The sequence below is a fragment of the Elephas maximus genome, chromosome 23 (assembly GCF_024166365.1).
Source record: "Elephas maximus indicus isolate mEleMax1 chromosome 23, mEleMax1 primary haplotype, whole genome shotgun sequence".
NCBI lineage: Eukaryota > Metazoa > Chordata > Mammalia > Proboscidea > Elephantidae > Elephas > Elephas maximus.
The window spans coordinates 53,416,004-53,441,437 of record NC_064841.1 but is presented as its reverse complement, the minus strand read 5'-3'; positions in this window follow the sequence as shown (position 1 = coordinate 53,441,437).

Here is a 25,434-nt window from a genome sequence, read left to right as displayed (position 1 = left end):
CTAAAAGAAACGAGAGAATAGGGTAAAAAAAAATACAGAAGGAGGGATTGTTGTTGAGATGATAAGAGATAAATGAGCTAACAGTAGATGTAGCTGTAACCTCCTTTGCTATCACAAGGCCTTGATTTTCTGGATGAATGTTCCTGAGTGGGATACAATGAAAGGACTGGGTGCAAGACAGTTAAATGAGAAAACATTCAATTATCAATCATACTGTGTCAAGAAGGAAGGAAATGAGTGAGCCTACGTGTATTCTAATAAACTGATACATTCCTATTACCATCGAGTCGATTTTGACTCATAGTGACCCTTTGGAACAGAAGTAGAACTGCCCCACAGTGTTTCCAAGGAGCAGCTGGTGGATTCCAACTGTGGACCTTTTGATTAGCAGCCTATGTCCCTAACTACTGCACCACCAGGGCCCCATAGAGTAGGAATAATTGGGGAGTAAAGGAACTAAAAGCCTCCAAAAGGACAATGAGCAGGTGTGGTGAACATAAAGATAAGAGAGAGCTAGAAGAATAGGAAGAGTCCCTAAGGGGTGCAAACGGTTAACATGTTCTGCTGCTAACCTAACTGTTGGTGTTTCGAATCCACCCAGAGGCATCTCTAAAGAAAGACCTGGCAATCTACTTCTGAAAAATCAGCCATGGAAAATTCCATGGAGCACAGTTCTACTCTGACACACATGGGGTCACCATGAGTCAAAATTGACTCAACAGCAATTAGTGCTGGTCAAAGGATGGGAAGTAGACATGGAAGAGTTTGGGTTTTCTGACATGGAGTCAAGAGTGTAGGTGGTTGAAGTAAGGCAAAGGTGAAGTGCAATAGATATGAAGGTGTCAAAGGTCCTGAAGCTGCAGTATTCGTTGAATTGGCCACATGAATATTGAAATTGATCAATTTGATGGTACAACATGGACTGTACAGGGTGATTGTGACATAGGTACTAATGCCTACAGTAAAGAAGAATGGCCAAAGTGTGGATAGCTTCATCGCAACAATAAGGAAGACTAGGGACTGGATAAGTTACATGGAATAAATGAAGAGGGAAAGGAGTTTTACATAAAGACGCAAGAAAATCTGTTCACAAGTAGCATTGACAAGGTCAAGGAATACCAGTTCCTCTTCCGGAATTTTTGTATATCAGGAAACCTTCACTTCGGAAGGCAACAGAAAATGAAAAATTTCAGGGTAGGGCCAGAATTTCATTAAGAAAAAAAGATGGAGAGGAAATTCTGTGAAAAGCTTGTGACATAGAAGAGCTGGTTTATCACAGAAGTGGGGCATTAGAAGACACAGGTGAAAGACGAAAATTAGGACGAGAGGACTGGGGAGATTAAAGGAAACCAAGAGCATCATAAGGGGCAAATGCAGACATTTTGGACAGAGGCACAGCCTGGAGAACAAGACCAGAGCAAATGGAAAAGTTGACATGACTCCAGAGCACCTTAGTTAATTGTTCCTTAATCAGGATATCTAGATTGCTTGCAGCTGTATACATGAAGTGAGGGAGTGGGCCAGGTTACAGGTCAATCTCACCTATGACCAGGTATAGTAGCTCTTCACCAAATACAAAAGGAAGATGGAGGGCCATTTATCAAATGTTTTCAAATACGCCATGGTTATTATTAAGGATCAATTAGGCTGATTGTGCAGTGCATTGCTAACATCTGGTATCCACATTCTAGTGTAGTGTGAAGAAGTCTTGAAGCACTGGAGCAGGACTAATGGCAAGTGAATTTAGGTCATTGGACTTGGAGGCTGAACTTGAAAAAAGTCAGTTAGAGGTAATGGAAATTGATAATTAAATCTTGATAGAAAAGAAACAAGAAATTGCAGTACTTTGCCTTTTCAAAAGCTTGCATGAATGCTGTTTACCTTCCCCCCTAATTTGCCATTTGTCATGGTTTAAATGCAAAAATAATAAGTCAGGCTGTCATTAATTACTGTTTTAATTGGAAATAATATCTTAGCTTTCTGACTTATTAAAATGAAAAAATTTAAATGCTCATGATTTTTGATGTCTTAAAAGTTAAATTTCTACTCTTGTCTTTTTTATTTTATTGGCAAAAAAAAATAGCTAAGCTGGCACTTTCTTCCAGGAATGCTTTATTCACAGCTCAAAAACGCTTGCTGAGTATGTGCAAAGAGCTATTTGGTTAACTATGAAGTTAAAATTTCATACCAAACTTCATTCTAGTCATATTCAAATATATTTATAATCACTTGCTGTAAATTCAAAAGTAGATATACTATCCTTTTACAAGACTTTTTTACAATAGTGTAATGTCCATCAGATCATGAGGCTTGAGACTGAGAAAGGACTGAGCCTAGAATTGAGGCTTAAATTAAATGTTTTCACGGGATTAAAAATGCAATATGTTGGGGCAGGGGGCTAAACAAACAAATAAACAAAGACCAGGGAATTTATAGTTGGTTGCCAGAATCAGACTGGGATCTGGTAACACTTTTTCTTTGCTTTTACCACTAAATACCTGACAGCAGTATTTGATGCTTGGATTTGTAGACATGATCTCAATTTTAAACTATTCTAGAACCTACTCTGTTGTTCATAAACCTACAGGGATAAGCAGCCTTTACGTTTACCTAGTAATAGGAGAATTTATCTTCAATTTATTCTGGGATTGGGGAATGAAGATTTTTTCCACCCTCTGACCCTGTATGGCGTATTATGATCCGCAAGGGAAGGATCAAAGTGAATTCTTTGATTGTTTTCCCAAATGTTGTAAGACTATTATTACCTTTCTTTTTCCTTTGAAAGGAGAGAGTGCAGAGTTTATCACCTACACACAGCACACACAATGACCAAATAAAATCTCTCTTTTAAGTTTTTTAAAATTTAAGTATCACAAAACTAACTGGGAATCAGGATGTCAAATGAAACAAAACAACATCTTATTGCCTTTGTTTTTTATCCAAAAGGCCACAGAATAGATCTCTAAAATGAAAATTTTCCACTGGAAGGTGGGCGGGTGAGGGAGCACAGATTTTTTAATTTGAAAGATGGGTAAACTGGAAAGTTTTTTATCAAGGATTAACCAAAATGTTTCATTACAAGTAAGGGATGAATATGATTGTTGAAATCATTACATTAGATTCCAAGTCAAATTTTGAAATATGGATATAATAAGGAAAGTGTATCTCTCACTCCAAAAGAAAATTGTAATACACAGATGAAAGAAAGCATATCAGCTTTCACCAACTTTCTCCACATAATGTGAGTCAAATTGCTCAGTGTCCTGAATTGTCCACTCTCTAATTTACTTTTGATTGCCTTCACCATTTCTCAGACTTCTCAGCCACCACACTTGCATCTACCTGGATTCCTCTCTTTCAGGCCTTTTCTCCTGACCTTAACAAACACATCTCTAACTAACCTCTTGTCTTGGAGACGTCATCCTATTATCTGCTGCCCTCCGTTTCTCCATACCAGCATTCATCAAAGTGAATTTACACTAATCTCACCACCCCCATGATTATAAGACTAGAAACATTAAAATACCCTTACAGTGTGTTTAGGATTGCAGCCACCGCAGTTGCCACGCCTTCCCACCATTTGTGTGCTGTCCATGCCCACTGGATCACTATTATCCCAGGCTGGCTTCTGGAATTGTACCACCCCAGGTCTAGTAAGCGCAGACTGCAGATACTGGGACTGTCGTCACTCCAAGGAAAATGAGTTAAGCCCTCTAGCCACTACTCTGCATTCAGCAACCTCAAATAGATCATTAAGATGAAACTCACCTGAGCTCTCATCTTTGGTCACCAGATGATCTCCACTGGGGTGCCTCTAGTCTTCACTCACTACCCAAACACTTCTAACATGCCTTTGGGAACTGCTCTTGAAAAAGCAGTGGCTACCATTTGTATGTAATTTCATTTAGAGCTTTCCTTCATCTCCTTAATTTAGCTAAACTCAGCCATCCTTTGAGGACTCTATTTCTGAACCCATCTGTAGTGCTTCAGTTTATTCTCTCACGCCTTAGTATTCTGAGAAAGACAGGTAGGTGTTCTCCTTGTTTCCAATGATGCTTTCAGCTGTTGCCCACCCAGACATCTTCCTTGGGGTTCTGTGCCATTAGACTATACCATCCTCTGCCCCTCATCATCTTGCAACATCTGAGCCTTCTTTTCCTTCCTTAAAGATTGGGAAATTGCTCATATTCTTACTTTTCACCCTAAATTCTGCCATTACCCTGGATGAGTTTATGGCTCCCACTTTATAGCTCGCCAGACATCTCTCTCATGGATCGCAGACTTTCCTCCTTCTAGCCAGATTGGTCAGCTACTTCCACTATGAGCTTTTTTAATTAGAGTATAGATTCAACCTGATGGGATAAAGTAACACAACAGTTTTCCTGATAGCATAGATTTTGTAGTAAGAGAGACCTGATTTTGAATCCTGGATCTACTATGAGTAGTTATTTTAACTTGGACAAACTACCTAACCTATCTAAACTTCATTTCTTCTTACTTCTAAATTGGAGAGAGTATTACGTTTCTAAAATTCTGGTGAGATGATTGAATGAGTTCATACATAAAAACTTCCTTGACACTTCATTCACTTCATTCATTTCATTGGCTGAATAAACGAATGTGGTATATCCATGCAAAGTAATATTATTCAACCATAAAAAAGACTGAAGTACTGATACATGCTACAACATGCAAGAACCTTGAACATATTACACTAAGTGAAAGAAGAACATCATGAAAGACCATAAATTATGTGGTTCCATTTATATGAAATGTATAAAATGTCCAGAGGCAGAAAGTAGATTAATGGTTTCCAGGAGCTGAGAGGTTTGGAGGGAAATCAGGAGTGACTGCTAATAGGTAAGGAGTTTCTCTCTGGGTGATAAAAATGTTCTAAAATTGATTGTGGTAATGGTTGCACAACTCTGTAAATATGCTGAAAAACCACTGATTTGTATACTTTACATGAATTAATTTTATGATGTGTGAATAATATCTCAATAAAACTGTTATTTAAAAAACTTCCTTCAACTTTAATGTAAAAAATGAACTAGGGGATGGCCGGAGAGATGCAAGGAAACCAGTTAGGAGGCAACTGAATTAATACAGGGAGAGAAAATGGTTGTTGTTGTTAGGAGTTGTCAAGTTGGTTCTGACTCAGTGACCCCATGTATAACAGAAGGAAACGTTGCCTGGTCCTGTGCCACCCTCACAATAGTAGGTATGTTTGAGCTCACTTTTCAGCCGTTCCGTCAATCCATCTCTTTGAGGGTCTTCCACTTTTTTGCTTCTAAGGATCATTCTCTCTGTACTTCTTCCAAGACAGATTTTTTTCATTCTTCTGGCAGTCTATGGTGTATTCAATATTCTTTGCCATCATCTTAATTCAAATGTGTCAATTCTTCTTTTGTCTTCCCGTTTTAATTGTCCAGCTTTTACATGTATATGAGGAGATTGAAAAGATCATGGCTTGGGTCAGTCACACCTTAGTCATCAGAGTGACAGCTTTGCTTTTTAAGATCATAAGGAGGTCTTTTGCAGCAGATTTACCCAACGCAATAGGTTGATTTCTTGACTGCAGTTTCCGTGAACATTGATGGTTGATTCAAGTAAGAGGAAATCCTTGACAATTTAGATATCTTCTCTGTTTATCATGATGTTGCTTATAGGTCCAGTTGTGAGAATTTTTATTTTCTTTATGTTGAGGTGTAATCCATATGAAGGCTGTAGTCTTTGATCTTTATCAGTAAGTGCTTCAAGTCATTTTCACTTCCGGCAAGCAAGGTGATATCATCTGCATATCTCAGATTGTACCACCCCAGGCCTAGAAATCTCTCCCAAAAGGCATTGCGTACACACACCATCAGCTGACAGTTGGTATGGAATGGGTTTGCTCCATTCTTAGGGTGGATAAGGCAAACCTGCCTTCACAGCATCTGGCTGGCTTTCATTTTCTCACCAAAAAAGAAAACAGGCAAGGTGGCAGTTTTTGTGACTTTGAAGGTAAGCTGGCCATGCAGGAAAATTTCCTTTGTTCCATGATTTAGGCAGATGGGCTCTGATGACTCCAGAAAGATGACTCAATCATGATTGCTAATACACATGTTTATTTACATTTTAATTTAGTTATTCATTTGTTCATGCAGCATAAATGGAGTTTCTATGATGTACTAGGAATACATCAAGGTCACCCTCAGATGAAATAGATAGTTTTCAGAAATTTCAGGATTTGCTTTCTTTTCTCTTCTCTTTTTTACCCCAACAGCAGTGTCCCTTAGCTTCTTGTAATCAAATGTTTAATGCCCTTCAACCTCAATCTTTCATCTCCAGGAAGTTCTAGAAATTAGAAAAGCTCAAATTTTACTACTCTTAAGGGAATTTTCCATTTTACAAATTGGTCAAAGTAATAAACTATAAGAGATGAAACACTAAAAGTGAGATTCTAGGAATTAAGAGGGGTGTGTGTTTTCACTTATTCATTCAACAAATACAAATTACTTATTATGCTCTAGAACAAGATGTACAGATTCTAAAAAAGGTGAACAAGATCCATGGTCCCTGCCCTGATGCAGCTCACTGAGATTGAGAGTCTAGGAGCTTGCATGTGTATAAATGCACATTCTTGCCTTATAGGGCAATAGATATTGGCACTTGCAGAGCTCTTTTAGCCCCCTAATAAATTTTATGAAAAAAAGAATTTATTTGAAATTCCACTTACATCTTATAATTTAAAAAACATATACAGGATCTGGGGCCAAGATGGCGGACTAGGTGGACGGTACCACGGATCCCTCTTGCAACAAAGACTCGGAAAAACAAGGGAATCGATCACATACATAACAATCTACGAACTCTGAACAACAAGCACAGACTTAGAGACGGAAAACGAACAAATACGGGCAGACAGCGACTGTTTTCAGAACCAGGAGCCAGCGCACCAGGCAGGTGACCTTCGGAGCCCGATCTGGGGCAGAGCCCAGGGGGGCAGACGGCACAGAAAGGGGGCCCACCCCTTCCCCCCCGAACCCATCCCGGGAGGAAGTTTAGCAGGTTGGCGCGGGCGGCGTAGAGGCGCAGCTGGAGGGAGAAGCACCCGGGAGGCAGTGACTGATCTGGGAGGGGGGAGAACAGCGTCCCAGCTGGGGTGCCGTCCCGCGGGGAGTTAGGCGAGAAGCCGACGGGGCGCGAGCGGGGGGGGTCAACTATATTTCCCTAAAGTGACCCCAGGGCGGGGCCCACACATTCGTGCGGGGGGACACACACCCAGTCCGCGTGTGTGACGCGGCACACCAGAGGGAGAAATCCCCGGAAGTGTCTGGTCTCAAAGCAGGGAAAGCAGCACCCCAGACGGGGAGCCATTCCGCTGGGATCTGGGCGCGCGCACGCGCGCGCGGGCGGGGCATGAGCGCGGGGTCCATTTTTATTACCCTGAATTGACCCAGGGGGCGGGACCACCTGGTCGTGTGAGTGACGCCCTCCCAGTTTGCGCGAGAGGTGTGGCGCTCCGGAAGGAGAAGTCCCCGGGAGGAAGTGATTGGTCCCGAAGCGCGGAAAGTAGCGTCCCAGACGGGGTGCCGTCCTGCTGGGACTTGGGCGCGGGCACGAGCAGGGCATGAGCGCGGGGTCCATTTTTATTACCCTGAATTGACCCAGGGGGCGGGCCCACCTGGCCGTGCAGGTGACGCCAACCCAGTTCGCGCGAGAGGTGTGGCGCTCCGGAAGGAGAAGTCCCCGGGAGGAAGTGACTGGTTCCGGAACGGGGAAAGCAGCATCTCAACCCGGAAGTCATCCCGCTGGGATTTGGGCACGCGCACAGGCAGGGCGTGACCGCGGGACCCAATTATAATCGCCTGAATAGACCCTGGGGGCGGGCCCACCCGTTCGTGCGGGGAAACGCCCACCCAGTGCCCACGAGTGGTGCCGTGCACCGGAGGAAGTCCCCAGGAGGAAGCGACTGGTTTCTGAGCAAGGAAAGCAGTGTCCTAGCCAGGGACCCGTCCAGCCCGGATTTTGGCGAAAGGGGGCGGAGCGTGAACGTGGTGTTCAGCTCTATATTCTGTGGTGCTACACTCCTAGCTCTCAGATCCCTCCCCCACCCTCCCCAGGCGACCCCATTAACATCCGAATACCCGGAGCCAGAGAGAGAATTCAGATAGGGATCTGACTGCATTTTTTTTTTTAGCCGACTACTTGGAAAATCTAGTTTCCCAGTGATGGCTCGGAGACAGCAGTCCATATCAAACCACATAAAGAAACAGACCATGACAGCTTCTCCAACCCCCCAAACAAAAGAATCAAAATCTTTCCCAAATGAAGATACAATCCTGGAATTATCAGATACAGAATATAAAAAACTAATTTACAGAATGCTTAAAGATATCACAAATGAAATTAGGATAAATGCAGAAAAAGCCAAGGAACACACTGATAAAACTGTTGAAGAACTCAAAAAGATTATTCAAGAACATAGTGGAAAAATTAACAAGTTGCAAGAATCCATAGAGAGACAGCATGTAGAAATCCAAAAGATTAACAATAAAATTACAGAATTTGACAACGCAATAGAAAGTCAGAGGAGCAGACTCGAGCAATTAGAATGTAGACTGGGACTTCTGGAGGACCAGGGAAACAACACCAACATAGCTGAAAAAAAAATCAGATAAAAGAATTAAAAAAAATGAAGAAACCCTAAGAATCATGTGGGACTCTATCAAGAAGGATAACTTGTGAGTGATTGGAGTCCCAGAACAGGGAGGGGGGACAGAAAACACAGAGAAAATAGTTGAAGAACTCCTGACACAAAACTTCCCTGACGTCATGAAAGACGAAAGGATATCTATCCAAGATGCTCATCGAACCCCATTTAAGATTGATCCAAAAAGAAAAACACCAAGACATATCATCATCAAACTTGCCAAAACCAAAGACAAACAGAAAAATTTTAAAAGCAGCCAGGGAGAAAAGAAAGGTTTCCTTCAAGGGAGAATCATAAGAATAAGTTCAGACTACTCAGCAGAAACCATGCAGGCAAGAAGGGAATGGGACGACATATACAGAGCACTGAAGGAGAAAAACTGCCAACCAAGGATCATATATCCAGCAAAACTCTCTCTGAAATATGAAGGAGAAATTAAGATATTTACAGATAAACATAAGTTTAGAGAATTTGCAAGAACTAAACCAAGACTGCAAGAAATGCTAAAGGAGATTATTTGGCCGGATGACCAATAATATCAGGTACCAGCACAATACAAGGTCACAAAACAGAACGTCCTGATATCAACGCAACTCAAACAGGGAAAGCACAAAAACAAACAAATTAAGACTAATTCTAAAAAATAAATAAATAAACAAAATAATACACGCAACAGGAAATCATGGAAATTAATAGATAAACGATCACAATAATCAAAAAGAGGGACTAAATATAGGAGGCATTGAAGTGCCAGATGGAGAGTGATACAAGGCGAAATAGAAGGATACAAGTTAGGGTTTTACTTAGAAAAATAGGGGTAAATAAAAAGGTAACCACAAAAAGGAATATCAATCCCATAACTCAAGAAAAAAGCCAAGAAAAACGTAACGACTCAATAAACACAAAGTTAAACATTATGAAAATGAGGATCTCACAAGCTACTAAGAAAAACGTCTCAGCACAAAAAAGCATGTGGAAAAATGAAATGGCCAACAACACACATGAAAAGGCATCAAAATGACAGCACTAAAAACTTACTTATCTATAATTACGCTGAATGTAAATGGACTAAATGCACCAATAAAGAGACAGAGAGTCACGGACTGGATAAAGAGACACGATCCATCTATATGCTGCCTACAAGAGACACACCTTAGACTTAGAGACACAAACAAACTAAAACTCAAAGGATGGAAAAAAATATATCAAGCAAACAATAAGCAAAAAAGAAGAGGAGTAGCAATATTAATTTCTGACAAAATAGACTTTAGACTTACATCCGCCACAAAGGATAAAGAAGGACACTATATAATGATAAAAGGGACAATTGATCAGGAAGACATAACCATATTAAATATTTACGCACCTAATGACAGGGCTGCAAGATACATAAATCAAATTTTAACAGAATTGAAAAGTGAGATAGACACCTCCACATATATAGTAGGAGACTTCAACACACCACTTTCGGAGAAGGACAGGGCATCCAGTAAGAAGCTCAATAGAGACACGGAAGACCTACTCACAACTATCAACCAACTTGACCTCATTGACTTATACAGAACTCTCCACCCAGCTGCTGCAAAATATACTCTTTTTTCTAGCGCACATGGAACATTCTCTAGAATAGACCACATATTAGGGCATAAAACAAATCTTTCCAGAATCCAAAACATCGAAATATTACAAAGCATCTTCTCAGACCACAAGGCAATGAAGCTAGAAATCAATAACAGAAAAACTAGGGAAAAGAAATGAAATACTTGGAAAATGAACAATACCATCCTGAAAAAAGACTGGGTTATAGAAGACATCAAGGAGGGAATAAGGAAATTCTTAGAAAGCAACGAGAATGAAAATACTTCCTATCAAAACCTCTGGGACACAGCAAAGGCAGTGCTCAGAGGCCAATTTATATCGATAAATGCACACATACAAAAAGAAGAAAGAGCCAAAATCAGAGAACTGTCCCTACAACTTGAACAAATAGAAAGTGAGCAACAAAAGAATCCATCAGGCACCCGAAGAAAACAAATAATAAAAATTAGAGCTGAACTAAATGAATTAGAGAACAGAAAAACAATTGAAAGAATTAACAAAGCCAAAAGCTGGTTCTTTGAAAAAATTAACAAAATCGATAAACCATTGGCTAGACTGACTAAAGAAAAACAGGAAAGGAAACAAATAACCCGAATAAGAATCGAGAAGGACCACATCACAACAGAACCAAATGAAATCAAAAGAATCATATCAGATTACTACATAAAATTGTACTCTAACAAATTTGAAAACCTAGAAGAAATGGATAAATTCTTGGAACAATACTACTTACCTAAACTAACACATTCAGAAGTAGAACAACTAAATAGACCCATAACAAAAAAAGAGATTGAAACGGTAATCAAAAAACTCCCAACAAAAAAAAGTCCTGGCCCAGATGGCTTCACTGCAGAGTTCTACCAAACCTTCAGAGAAGACTTAACACCATTACTATTGAAGGTATTTCAAAGTATAGAAAAAGACGGAATACTACCCAACTCATTCTATGAAGCTACCATCTCCCTGATACCAAAACCAGGTAAAGACATTACAAAAAAAGAAAATTTTAGACCTATATCCCTCATGAACATAGATGCAAAAATCCTCAACAAAATTCTAGCCAATAGAATCCAACAACACATCAAAAAAATAATACACCCTGATCAAGTGGGATTTATACCAGGTATGCAAGGCTGGTTTAATATCAGAAAAACCGTTAATGTAATCCATCACATAAATAAAACAAAAGATAAAAACCACATGATCTTATCAATAGATGCAGAAAAGGCATTTGACAAAGTTCAACACCCATTTATGATAAAAACTCTTACCAAAATAGGAATTGAAGGAAAATTCCTCAACATAATAAAGGGCATATATGCAAAGCCAATGGCCAATATCACTCTAAATGGAGAGAACCTGAAAGCATTTCCCTTGAGAACGGGAACCAGACAAGGATGCCCTTTATCACCGCTCTTATTCAACATCGTACTTGAAGTCCTAGCCAGGGCAATTAGGCTAGACAAAGAAATAAAGGGTATCCAGATTGGTAAGGAGGAAGTAAAGCTATCACTATTTGCAGATGACATGATCGTATACATGGAAAACCCTAAGAAATCCTCCAGAAAACTACTGAAACTAATAGAAGAGTTTGGAAGAGTCTCAGGATATAAAATAAACATACAAAAATCACTTGGATTCCTCTACATCACCAAAAAGAACACCGAAGAGGAGATAACCAAATCAATACCATTCACAGTAGCCCCCAAGAAGATAAAATACTTAGGAATAAATCTTACCAAGGATGTAAAAGACCTATACAAAGAAAACTATAAAACTCTGCTACAAGAAATTCAAAAGGACACACTTAAGTGGAAAAACATACCCTGCTCATGGATAGGAAGACTTAACATAGTAAAAATGTCTATTCTACCAAAAGCCATTTATACATACAATGCACTTCCAATCCAAATACCAATGTCATACTTTAAGGGAATAGAGAAACAAATCACTAATTTCATATGGAAAGGAAAGAACCCCCGGATAAGCAAAACATTACTGAAAAAGAAGAAGAAAGTGGGAGGCCTCACCCTACCTGATTTCAGAACCTATGATATAGCTACAGTAGTCAAAACAGCCTGGTACTGGTACAACAACAGGCACATAGACCAATGGAACAGAATTGAGAATCCAGATATAAATCCATCCATGTATGAGCAGCTGATATTTGACAAAGGACCAGTGTCAGTCAATTGGGGAAATAATAGTCTTTTTAACAAATGGTGCTGGCATACCTGGATATCCATTTGCAAAAGAATGAAACAGGACCCATACCTCACACCATGCACAAAAACTAACTCCAAGTGGATCAAAGACCTAAACATAAAGACTAAAACGATAAAAATCATGGAAGAAAAAATAGGATCTACCCTAGGAGCCCTAATACAGGGCATAAACAGAATACAAAACATTTCCAAAAATGATGAAGAGAAACCCGATAACTGGGAGCTCCTAAAAATCAAACACCTATGCTCATCTAAAGACTTCACCAAAAGAGTAAAAAGACTACCTACAGACTGGGAAAGAATATTCAGCTATGACATCTCAGACCAGCACCTGATCTCTAAAATCTACATGACTCTGTCAAAATCAACCACAAAAAGACAAACAACCCAATCAAGAAGTGGGCAAAGGATATGAACACACATTTCACTGAGGAAGATATTCAGGCAGCCAACAGATACATGAGAAAATGCTCTCGGTCATTAGCCATTAGAGAAATGCAAATTAAAACTACGATGAGATTCCATCTCACACCAACTAGACTGGCATTAATTCAAAAAACACAAAATAATAAATGTTGGAGAGGCTGCGGAGAGATTGGAACTCTCATACACTGCTGGTGGGATTGTAAAATGGTACAACCACTTTGGAAATCTATCTGGCGTTATCTTAAACAGTTAGAAATAGAACTACCATACAACCCAGAAATACCACTCCTCGGAATATACCCTAAAGATACAAGAGCCTTCACACAAACAGATATATGCACACCCATGTTTATTGCAGCTCTGTTTACAATAGCAAAAAGCTGGAAGCAACCAAGATGTCCATCAATGGATGAATGGGTAAATAAATTGTGGCATATTCACACAATGGAATACTACGCATCGATAAAGAACAGTGACGAATCTCTGAAACATTTCATAACATGGAGGAATCTGGAAGGCATTATGCTGAGCGAAATGAGTCAGTTGCACAAGGACAAATATTGTATAAGACCACTATTATAAGATCTTGAGAAATAGAAAAAATGGAGAAGAACACATACTTATGTGGTTACAAAGGGGGGAGGGAGGGAGGGAGGGAGAGGGCTTTTTATTGATCAATCTGTAGATGGGAACTGCTTTGGGTGAAGGGAAAGACAACACTCAAAACAAGGAAGGTCAGCCTAATTGGACTGGATTAAAAGTAAAGAGGTTTCCGAGATAAAATGAAAGCTTCAAAGGTCAGCGAAGCAGGGGCTGGGGTCTGGGGAACTTGGTTTGAGGGGACTTCTAAGTCAATGGGCAAAACAATTCTATTATGAAAACACTCTGCATCCCACTTTGAATTGTGGCACCTGGGGTCCTAAATGCCAACAAGCGGCCATCTAAAATACATTAATTGGTCTCAACCCACCGGGAGCAAAGGCAAAGGAAGAACACCAAGGTCACACGACAACTAAGAACCCAAGAGACAGAAAGGGCCACTTGAACCAGAGACCTACATTATCCTGAGACCAGAAGAACTAGTTGGTGCCCGGCCACAATCGATGTCTGCCCTGTCAGGGAACACAACAGACAACTCCTGAGGGAGCAGGAGACCAATGGGATACAGACCCCAAATTCTCATTAAAAGACCACACCTAATGGTATGATTGCGACTAGAGGAATCCCAGAGACAATGCTCCCCAGAACTTCTGATGGCACAGGACAGGAACCATCCCCGAAGACAAATCATCAGGCATGAAAAGGACTGGTCAGTAGGGGGGAGAGAGATACTGATGAAGAGTGAGCTAATTAAATCAGGTGGACACGGGAGAGTGTGTTGGCAACTCTTGACTGGAGGGGGGATGGGAAGATAGAGAGAGAGGGAAGATGGTAAAATTGGCACGAAATGAGAGACTGTAAGGGCTGACTCAATAGGGGGAGAGCAAGTGGGAGAAGGGAGTAAGATGTATGTAAACCTACATGTGACAGACTGATTGGAATGGTAAATGTTCACTTGAAGCTTAATAAAAATTAAAAAAAAAAAAATATACATTTATATTATAATAAATCCTTATGATAAAGGAAAGAAATATGTGGGGGAAAACCAGGTCTGAAGAAAAGTGGGCATGAAGGACATTGTTGAGGAATACAGAGAACAGAAGAAATGTGGCTTGGACTTGGAAGACCTGTGGTTAAAGCGCGGTAACCTGGGAGATGAATAAAATCACGTACTTGCTAATTCTCTTCATTGACCTTCAGAAATTTAGGACAAGTCCCTGGACATTAAATATACCTTTTTTTTCTTTTTTTTTTTTGATTCATCTGAATTTGCAAAGATTTTTCCAGAAAATTCACATACTGTCTGAAACTTTCACACCATTTCTGGTGCCATAGCTCTTCAAATCATGGTAGATTTGAGTTCCTAAACCCCAAAGCCTTCAGGACCTAAGCTTTACACTAAAGGAAACAGCACTACATTTGTAATGGAAGAATATATGTTTCACCTAAAAGCATTCAAATTCAAAGATGTCCAAAAGACTTTATTAGCCTAGGAAAATATTGCTGCCTGTTTTCAACCACAGATCATCCTGCCTTCTAAGGAAATGCGATCAGGGCAAATGTGTATTCTTAAAAGTATCAGTCTTCTCTTTGCACCCTCTCAAAGTCCTCATACCATTTCTTGCTTGTTGTTGTTGTTAGGTGTCACCGAGTCGGCTCCGACTCATAGTGACCCTATGCACAACAGAACGAAACACCGCCAGGTCCTGTGCCATTCTTACGATCGTTGTTACGCTTGAGCCCATTGTTGCAGCCACTGTGTCAATCCGCCTCGTTGAGGGTCTTCCTCTTTTCTGCTGACCCTGTACTTTGCTAAGCATGATGTCCTTCTCCAGGGACTGGTCCCTCCTGACAACATGGCCAAAGTATGTAAGATGCAGCCTCGCCATCCTTGCTTCTAAGGAGCATTCTGGTTGTACTTCTTCCAAGACAGATTTATTTGTTCTTCTGGCAGTCCATGGTATATTCAATATTCTTCGCTAACACCAAAATCCAAAGGCATCAATTCTTCTTCGGTCTTCCTTATTCATTGTCCAGCTTTCACATGCATATGATGTCATTGAAAATACCATGGCTTGGGTCAGGCACACCTTAGTCTTCAAGGTGACATTTTTGCTCTTCAACACTTTCAAGAGGTCCTTTGCAGCAGATTTACCCAATGCAATGTGTCTTTTGATTCCTTGACTGCTGCTTCCATGGCTGTTGATTGTGGATCCAAGTAAAATGAAATCCTTGACAACTTCAGTCTTTTCTCCATTTATCATGATGTTGCTCCTTGGTCCAGTTCTGAGGATTTTTGTTCTCTTTTTTTTTTTTTTTTTTTATATTGAGGTGCAATCCGTACTGAAGGCTATGATCTTTGATCTTCATTAGTGCTTCAAGTCCTCTTCACTTTCAGCAAGCAAGGTTGTGTCATCTGCATAACACAGGATGTTAATGAGTTTTCCTCCAATCAAGATGCCCCGTTCTTCTTCATATAGTCCAGCTGCTCGGATTATTTGCTCAGCATAAGGGTTGAATAGGTATGGTGAAAGAATACAACCCTGGCGTACACCTTTCCTGACTTTCAACCAATCAGTATCCCCTTGTTCTGTCTGAACAACTGCCTCTTGATCTATGTAAATGTTCCGCATGAGCACAACTAAGTGTTCTGGAATTCCCATTCTTCCTAACATTATCCATAATTTGTTATGATCCACACAGTCGAATGCCTTTGCATAGTCAATAAAACACAGGTAAACATCCTTCTGGTATTCTCTGCTTTCAGCAAGGATCTATCTGATGTCAGCAATGATATCCCTGTTTCCACATCCTCTTCTGAAACCAGCCTGAATTTCTGGCAGTTCCCTGCTGATATACTGCTGCAGCCGTTTTTGAATGATCTTCAGCAAAATTTTGTTTGCATGTGATATTAGTGATATTGTTCTGTAATTTCCACATTCGGTTGGATCACCTTTCTTGGGAATAGGCATAAATACGGATCTCTTCCAGTCAGTTGTCCAGGAAGCTGTCTTCCATATTTCTTGGCATAGATGAGTGAGCACCAGTGCTGCATCCATTTGTTGAAACACCTCAATTGATATTCCATCAATTTCTGGAGCCTTGTTTTTTCGCCAATGCCTTCAGAGCAGCTTGGACTTCTTCCTTCAGTACCATCAGTTCCTGATCATATGCTACTTCTTGAAATGGTTGAACATTTACTAATTCTTTTTGGTATAATGACTCTGTGTATTCCTTCCATCTTCTTTTGTTGCTTCCTGTGTCATTTAATATTTTCCTCATAGAATCCTTCACTATTGCAACTCGAGGCTTGAAATTTTTTCCTCAGTTCTTTCAGCTTGAGAAACATCGAGCGTGTTCTTCCCTTTTGGTTTTCTATTTCCAGGTCTTTGCACATGTCATTATAATACTTTACTTTGTCTCCTCAAGCCACCCTTTGAAATCTTCCGTTCAGTTCTTTTACTTCATCAGTTCTTCATTTTGCTTTAACTGCTCGACGTTCAAGAGCAAGTTTCAGAGTCTCCTCGGACATACGTCTTGTCCTTTTCTTTCTTTCCTGTCTTCTCAATGACCTCTTGCTTTTTTCAAGTATATATCCTTGATGTCATTTCACAACTAGTCTGGTCTTCGGTCACCAGTGTCCAATGGGTCAAATCTATTCTTCAGATGGTCTCTAAATTTGGGTGGGATATACTCAAGGTCATATTTTGGCACTTGTGGACTTGCTCCGATTTTCTTCAGTTTCAGCTTGAACTTGAATATGAGCAATTGATGGTCTGTTTCTCTGTCAGCCCCTGGCCTTGTTCTGACTGATGATATTGAGCTTTTCCGTCATTTTTTTCCACAGATGTAGTCAATTTGATTTCTGTGTGTTCCATCTGGCAAGGTCCATGTGTATAGTTGCTGTTTATGTTGGTGAAAGAAGATGTTTGTAATGAAGAAGTCGTTGGTCTTGCAAAATTCTATCATTTGATCTCTGGCATTGTTTCTGTCACCTAGGCCATATTTTCCAACTACCTATCCTTCTTCTTTGTTTCCAAATTTCACGTTAAAATCACCAGTAATTATCAATGCATCTTGATTGCATGTTCGTTCAATTTCAGACTGCAGCAGCTGATAAAAATCTTCTATTTCTTCATCTTTGGCCCTAGTGGTTGGTGCATATATTTGAATAATAGTTGTATAACTGGTCTTTCTTGTAGGCATATGGATATTATCCTATCACTGACAGCATTGTACTTCAGGATAGATCTTGAAATGTTCTTTTTGATGATGAATGCAACACCATTCCTCTTCAAGTTGTCATTCCCAGCATAGTAGACTGTGTGATTGTCTGATTCAAAATGGCCAATTCCAGTCCACTTCAGTTCTCTGATGCCTAGGATATCGATGTTTATGCATTCCATTTCATTTTTGACAATTTCTAATTTTCCTAGATTCATACTTCATACGTTCCAGGTTCTGATTATTAACGGATATTTGCAGCTGTTTCTTCTCATTTTGAGTCGTGCCACATCAGCAAATGAAGGTCCCAAAAGCTCTACTCCATTCACGTCATTAAGGTCGACTCTATTTTGAGGAGGCAGCTCTTCGCCAGTCATCTTTTGAGTGCCTTCCAACCTGGGGGGCTCATCTTCCAGCACTATATCAGACAAAGTTCCGGTGCTATTCATAAGGTTTTCACTGGCTAATACTTTTTCAGAAGTAGACTGCCAGGCCTTTCTTCCTAGTATTAGTGTGGAAGCTCAGCTGAAACCTCTCCTCCATGGGTGACCCTGCTGGTATCTGAATACCAGTGGCATAGCTTCTAGCATCACAGCAACACACCAGCCCCCACAGTATGACAAACTGACAGACACGTGCGGGATTTCTTGCTTAGGGTAAGTTTTCCCACTACTTGGCTTCCCCCAGGAGTCCCTGGGTGGAGCAAACACTTATTGCTTGGCTGCTAATGGAAACATTGGCAGTTAGAATCCACCCAGAGATGCCTGGAAGAAAGACCTGGTGATTTACTTCAGACAGGCCACAGATTTTGAAAACGCTATGGCAGAATTCTCCTCTGACACACATAGGATCCCCATAAGTCAGGCTCGACTTGACCACTACTTGTTTGGTCAGGTTTTTGGTGGCTCCCCCTAAGAGATGCACATGCTCCAAAATTACTTTGTCTTTCCCTTTCTTCCTCAGTCGACTGATAATCCTCAGTGCTGGTGATATAAACTAAACACTGATCTAATTAAATGAAAACCCGTGAAAAGAGGAATTGCGAATGACCCCTGGTTTTCCCAGAAGGCATTACACTGAAATATCTCCAAAATGCAACTTCTCTGAGAGTTTGAGGGTAATTTCCCTGAGGAAACAGCTCTGATGAAAGCACACAAACAGTTTACTACTCTTGCTTTGATAAGTTCAGCCCCTGAATGTTATCAAAAAACTAGATGTCTTGATAGTTCCCAATTTATGAAAAAAACTATGCACAAAGTCTACAACCAGAGAAAACATTATAATGGGCTGAACTTAAGCACAAATACCTCAGGATAAACTTGCAAAGGCCATTCTATTGGATATATCATCACTAAATTAAGTGATTTGGCCATGATGTGTAGTAAGAGCAAAACCAAGAAATGAAGCAGAGTTCATTTCCTAGAGACAGCAGTTCTGCCCTAGCCTTCCAAGATATCCCTTACTAACCTGGGGTTATATAATGAGTTCAAATGAGTCCAAACCTGTAGTCTTTACATGACAAGTTATTCACGGAAAAGTGAGCAAGCAGAGAATGACATGAGGCATTCAGATTGCTGGGTGCCATTGGAATAAATATCTGTCCATCCTTTTCAACGGCTTTTAAAAACAAGCTGCATTTTACATCTCTCAGTATAGTAAAGATCACATCACAGCCAACATATTATCAAAGCTCAAAAACAAATAAATGTACAGCAAGCTTGCCAAGGCCTTTCCTCAGGTTTTATTACTGCTGACAATGGAGCCAGTGTTGTGAGGACTGTGTAAGATGGCCAATTCACACATGTCGTGCTTTGTTCTCTGCCTGAACCTGCTCCCGCATGACTTTATAACGAGTGCTATCTATTTATGTTGTTATTGTTAAACACAATTTGGCAGAAACTCACAAATTCTGCAATCATTTAGTCAGTCACTGAAATGCTTGTGAAATTCTTCCAGGATGCCAAGAAAAAATAACATTTCTATGTAAAGATTAAAACACCTAAGTGACACATAATTGACCTTGACAGTTCCTATTGTGGAGAAAGCTGTTGGGGATAATCAAGAAACATAAGGTCTTGCCTAGACACAGGTACACAGCACAAACAAAAGAGTATGAGATCCTGGGGGTTAGGAAACACTTGTGGCCTGTCTAAATTCCTCAGCAAACATTTTTTGGGCAGTGATTAGAGCCCAGCTTGGCTCTGTGAGGGCACACGAAGATGTGCTAGACAAAGGACATTTCTTGAGTGGCCATACCAGAGATAGAGCATTCAAATTTAGACACTAGGATAACAAGGAAGAGCTAATGAAGTGGAATCCAGTTTGTTGTGGATTGAATTGTGTCCCTCAAATATATATGTGGAATTCCCAATCACTGAGAAAACCCTGGTGGTGTAGAGGGTAAGAGCTATGGCTGCTAACCAAAAGGTCTGCAGTTCAAATCTGCCAGGTGCTCCTTGGAAACTCTGTGAGGTGGTCCTACTGTGTCCTATAGGGTCACTGCGAGCCAGAATCGACTCAACGGCAAAGGGTTTGGAAGAGGTTTTGGTGCCTGTAAATATGACCTGGTTTGGAAATAGGGGTTTTCTTTTTTTATGTTAATGCAGTCATACCAGAGTTGGGTGGATCCTAAACCTAATCCCTTACAAGTGATCTTATAAAAGGAGCAGAGCAGACATGGACACACACAGGAAAAGGCCATGTATGGAAATATCTACAAGTCAAGGAATACCAAGAAATACCTGGGGCTACCAACATGGAGGAACCCTCTCCTAGACCCTGATTTGGACTCCCACCCTCCAAAATTGTGAGACAATAACTTCCTGTTCTTTAGAGCCACCCACTCATAGAATTTTTTGACATGACAGCACTAGGAAACTAAGACACACTTCATCTAGGGTCTAGTGAAACCTCTGACACTAACTTGTGACCTTGGGTAAGTTTCTTTACCTCGTGCCTCTATTCTTCACCTCTAGTGTCTTCACAACCAAATTTGGCAGTAATCCTTATAAACTAAGCTGGATCGTAAGCAGAGTTATCCCAGGTGTGAAGAACCTGGCTTAGCTAAGTCCAGGATTCCATCACCACTCTTCCAAGTGATCCAGTTTCTCTTTAATCTGCCTTGCATGTTAATATCTGCTTGGGATTTCCAGGTGTCTTCTGAAAAACATAGAATACATACACATTTTTAATACTTCTGACTGAAAATGAAGGCCCAAAGTCGCCTAGTCAAAGGATCTAGGAGAAATCTCCAACAAACCAAGAGACAGATGGTGCTGGTGGGACTCCCCATCAGAAGCCGGGAGAACCTGACTGCCAGAATGTGGGCACAGTTAACCCCTTGGTTAAGAAATGTAAGATATATACCAAGATCCTGTCTCTGCTGTGAGACTGTAAATCTGGGGAAGGTGGGAGAAGGAGGAGATGCAAAGTACTGAAATCCTTCCACTTCGATCAGGACTTTTTCTTCTCTATCTATTCAAGACAGCAGCTTGCAGAAAGTGACTGAGAACAGAGAAAATGGACTCCTGATGAAGCAGTGCATTTTGGGACGTGAGCAAGGCACCTCAAGCGTAGCCATCACCCATCCGTTAGTGGGGGCTTGCGTACTGCTGTGATGCAAACCAGATTTCAGCAAAGCTTCCAGACTAAGACTAGGAAGAAAGGCCTGGTGATCTACTCCCAAAAGTGAGCCAATGAAAGCCCTATGGACCATAACTGTTCAATCCGTAACCCAACCTGCAGGACTTAGCAGGGTTTGGTTTCATCGTGCACAGGGTCACCATGAGCTGGGGAGACTCTAAGGCAGCTAATCACAATAACGGTCTCCAACAGTGAATACTACAAACAAATGTGGGGACAGAAAGAGTCCAGCACCTTCTCTCTGGCCCTTTACAGAAAATGTTTGCCGACCTCTGGTATATGGGGTAATTGGCTCAGATATGAGAGAGGTTCCTAGAGAATGGAAGGGTGGAAGGACAAGAAGCAGAACAGGGCAATATTGGAGATTTAGGACCCCAGTGACAAAATGACTAGTGTCACTTGCTCTGTAATTTCACTATGAATCAACAAACTCAATTCACAAATACGGATCACTTGACCTCCTGTTTATAGTCTATAATGCCTCTATCTGATTCACTTTCATTTTAAGATATAAAATAAAAATACTATTACCTTCTTCTCCAAATGCTGAAACCATTTTCGAGTTGGTAGCCTAGTCAAGAGATACTATGCAAATACCAACTTGGAATGGATCCTCACAAAAGTAATTTCCTACCTCCCTGTCGGTTGCAGGTAATGCTTGACCCTTAGAAACTATGTGAGACTTACCATCACAAATCATACATGGAAAAAATTATTTGTACATTTGTTTTCCTCCTCAGTTGAAAGAAAGGTCACTAACAATTCTTTTCCAACTTGAGTGAGATTGTTGCAAATAATCGGACTACGTTAAAAAATGAGTTTGCGAAAAATCAAATACTTAAACCATAAGGTTAGAATGTAAAACGATATCACCAGATAAAAGAAAATGCCTGTTTATATGAAAGCAGACTTGATGTTTTCAATGAGGAAAGACAACAGCATTCAAGAGGATTTTCATATGCCTCCAAAGACAATGTGCCAAAAATGTGTGGGTTTTATCCTTTCACGTATTCTTCTCAAAATCCATGCACCAGGCTCCCAAAGGTCACATGCAATCTGATTAAATGGAAGTAAAAAAAAAAAAAAAAGGGAAAAGGTCACCTACAGAATTCATGTAAAGTCTCTGGTACTAAGTGGGCCACTGAACAGAGAGGGCTTATTACAGAGGCTTCCCAGTTTTGGCCCTTTGCAGGTGGTTGATTTGGAGTCTTAAAATCTATTAGCCTCAGGAAAACTACCTCGTAGTTCAAGGAGCTCTGTAGCAGGACTCACTGATGTGGAACCAGCACAGGAGTCAAGAAATCATCACCTTCCTATGGAACAATAAAGGGGTTGCTTCAGGCGTTGTTCTCGTGTTCAGTGATCACACTGGTGAGTTCGCAGAGTTCACGGACAGCCTAAGCATTTCCAGCCATCACGCCAAGGCGCACCGCAGGTCAAAGATATCAAGGGAGACAGTAATTTCCAAATTTTATATTTTTTTCAAATAAAATATTATAAGAGCAGCACTCACTGATGCATCCATTCATTTGAACAAATATTTACTGTGCACAGGAAATAGAGTAATGTATCTGAAATTATCCTATTGTTTGGAAGCTTATATCCAAAGACCTAACAAGTGAGTTGCTATGAAATAAGGAGAGATGAGAGATCTCTATCTTTGCCTTGATGCTATAGGAGATCTTGACGTATAGTTCATATGTTGTTGTTGTTGTTAGCTGCTGTCGAGTTGGCTCTGACTCATGGCAACCTTAGAATGAAAAGTTGCCTAGTCCTGAGCCATCTGCATTGTGGTTGTTATGTATGAGTCCCTTGCTGTGGTTATCATGTCAGTCCAGCTCACGAGGGTTTCTCTTGCCTTTGCTCACCCTCCATTTTACCGAACATCATAGTTTCATATAACACTCTTTGAAAAATGTTGGATAGAAAATAAGTGCTAGACCATTGCTTTGAAAAAAACAAACAAAAAAACTCAAAGTGATTACTCTTGTTAACAAGAAACAGTAGCATCATGACCAAATAAAAGGAGAACATGTTCTTATTATTGACCTTGTAATTATGTAAATACCTTTCTCCCAAAAATATAGATTTTAAGATCAAAGGCAGACCCAGAAACAATAAGAGGCTTAGGAAAGCCAGTGAGGTTGCAAGAGGTGCAGGGCATTTTGGATGTTCACCACGCAGGTAGTATTTCCTTTACAACTCACTCCGGCTTCAGCTTAAAAGCTGACTGTGTTTTTAAAACGTTCAAGACAGTCAGTGAAGGTGTTGGACTAAATTCCAATTCTAACATTCCATTGCTTTGTGAGCTTCTAACATTCCGCTGTTTTTGTGATCTATATTCCTGGTTTCCACTCTCCAAAGAGGCAAGACAGATTTTTATTTGCATTCATCTGCACAATGTATGTGCATTAAAATTTCCATACATCTACCACTGCTTGTAAACTATGAAGTGTCTGGAAGCTCAAGCAGTACCTGACTCTACAGAAGAGCTGTGCTTTTGGTTGAAAATTCAGTAAAGTTTCCAATAAGGATCAGAGGGCAAATTGGGTGATTTTGAAACTTAACAGGTCTTCTTATTACAAACTCCTCAGTAAAGGGGGGGATACAGTAGTGGAGAAATGGGGGAAGGGTAGAAAGTAGGCAAGGATCAGGAGGTTGAAACCAAACCTCAAATGTCACAAGATCAGAATATATAAAGTGAACCTAGCCACTGCTGGTGCTGCTCAAATTCCATCCAGAAACTTCATCATTAATATTTAGCATTTTTTGTGATTATTTTATAGACATGATGTCATTGTTTCACAGTGTTTTACTAATCACTAATGACACAGTTGCCAGAGCAGAGTTATAATGTAGTGATGTTATGAGTGGAAAATGTTGCAAATGTGGTAGAGAGAAGTTCAGATTAAGTTCAAGGCATTTGGGTTGGATTTTGTTGATCAACTAAATCTAGGCTTTTTTGGGGGGTAGGAGTGCTCCTATGTCCTACAGCCATATTTAAGGACTTGGCATTTTATTGCTAAAAAAAAAAAAAAAGCCATAAATTTTAAAGCTCCTGAAATTAAAATCTTAAGGAAAGTGAATAAAACCCTAGACATCCCAGCAGAAACAACCTTCTTCTTTTTGACAATGTTGGGTTTAGACATTCCTTGAGTTTATTACCACAAAGCAGATCAAGTTGGCCAGCAAGTGGCAGGCCCTCGGTCTTCCTGTGCTATGTCCTAATCACAGCTACTCCAGCAAACACTTCCCTGGACGGTGATGGATGTGCTCTCCTGAGAGGAGGACCAAGCCAGAAGCAGATGTTTCTCCATGAAGAGGTGACATCCATGTATGATCTGAGGCTCAAAGAGGAACTGCCAGGGCAGCAGTGATGGATAGACACAGACCCTGTGAACATTCTGGGCCAGGCCAGAGAGCCAGGGATGTAAACCTTACGCCCTGGGTATGGATTTTTGCTTAATTGTTGCTGCTCTTTTCCCTCCCTTCATCCAAGGCCCCAGTTCTGCTATCAACTTATCATCTACTCACCTTATTTCGTCTTTTGCCTTAGCTGATCTAATTACGAGCTTGATCAAGGACAGATGTTTACTCCTCCCTGGTATGAGGCAGTTCAGAACCACTCTTCTGCAAGTTTCCAAAACGAACTTCTTCAAGTGAATTCAAATTTAGAGCAGTAGGGAAATTAAAATTATATACCCTGAAGAAAAATAGATGCCTTGAACTGTCACATGAAAAGGACCATATAGAATTATCTAGCAGTATTCTTTGTTTCTTCCAATTTTCCTGAATCGTAGTGCTGGGGATCATGAACAAATATAATTATAGTGGAAGTTCTGTGGTTTTCTCCAGCAGAAAGGGGCACAGTAAATATACAAGTATTAGAGACTGATAGGGATAAATAATTGAGAAATAGTTTGCTCTGATTAACTAAATAACTTCTTTACTGTGATGCACTTGAATAGTGATTACTCTAAGAAACTCTCTGAAATAAGATAAACTCCAAATATAGAGAGACTT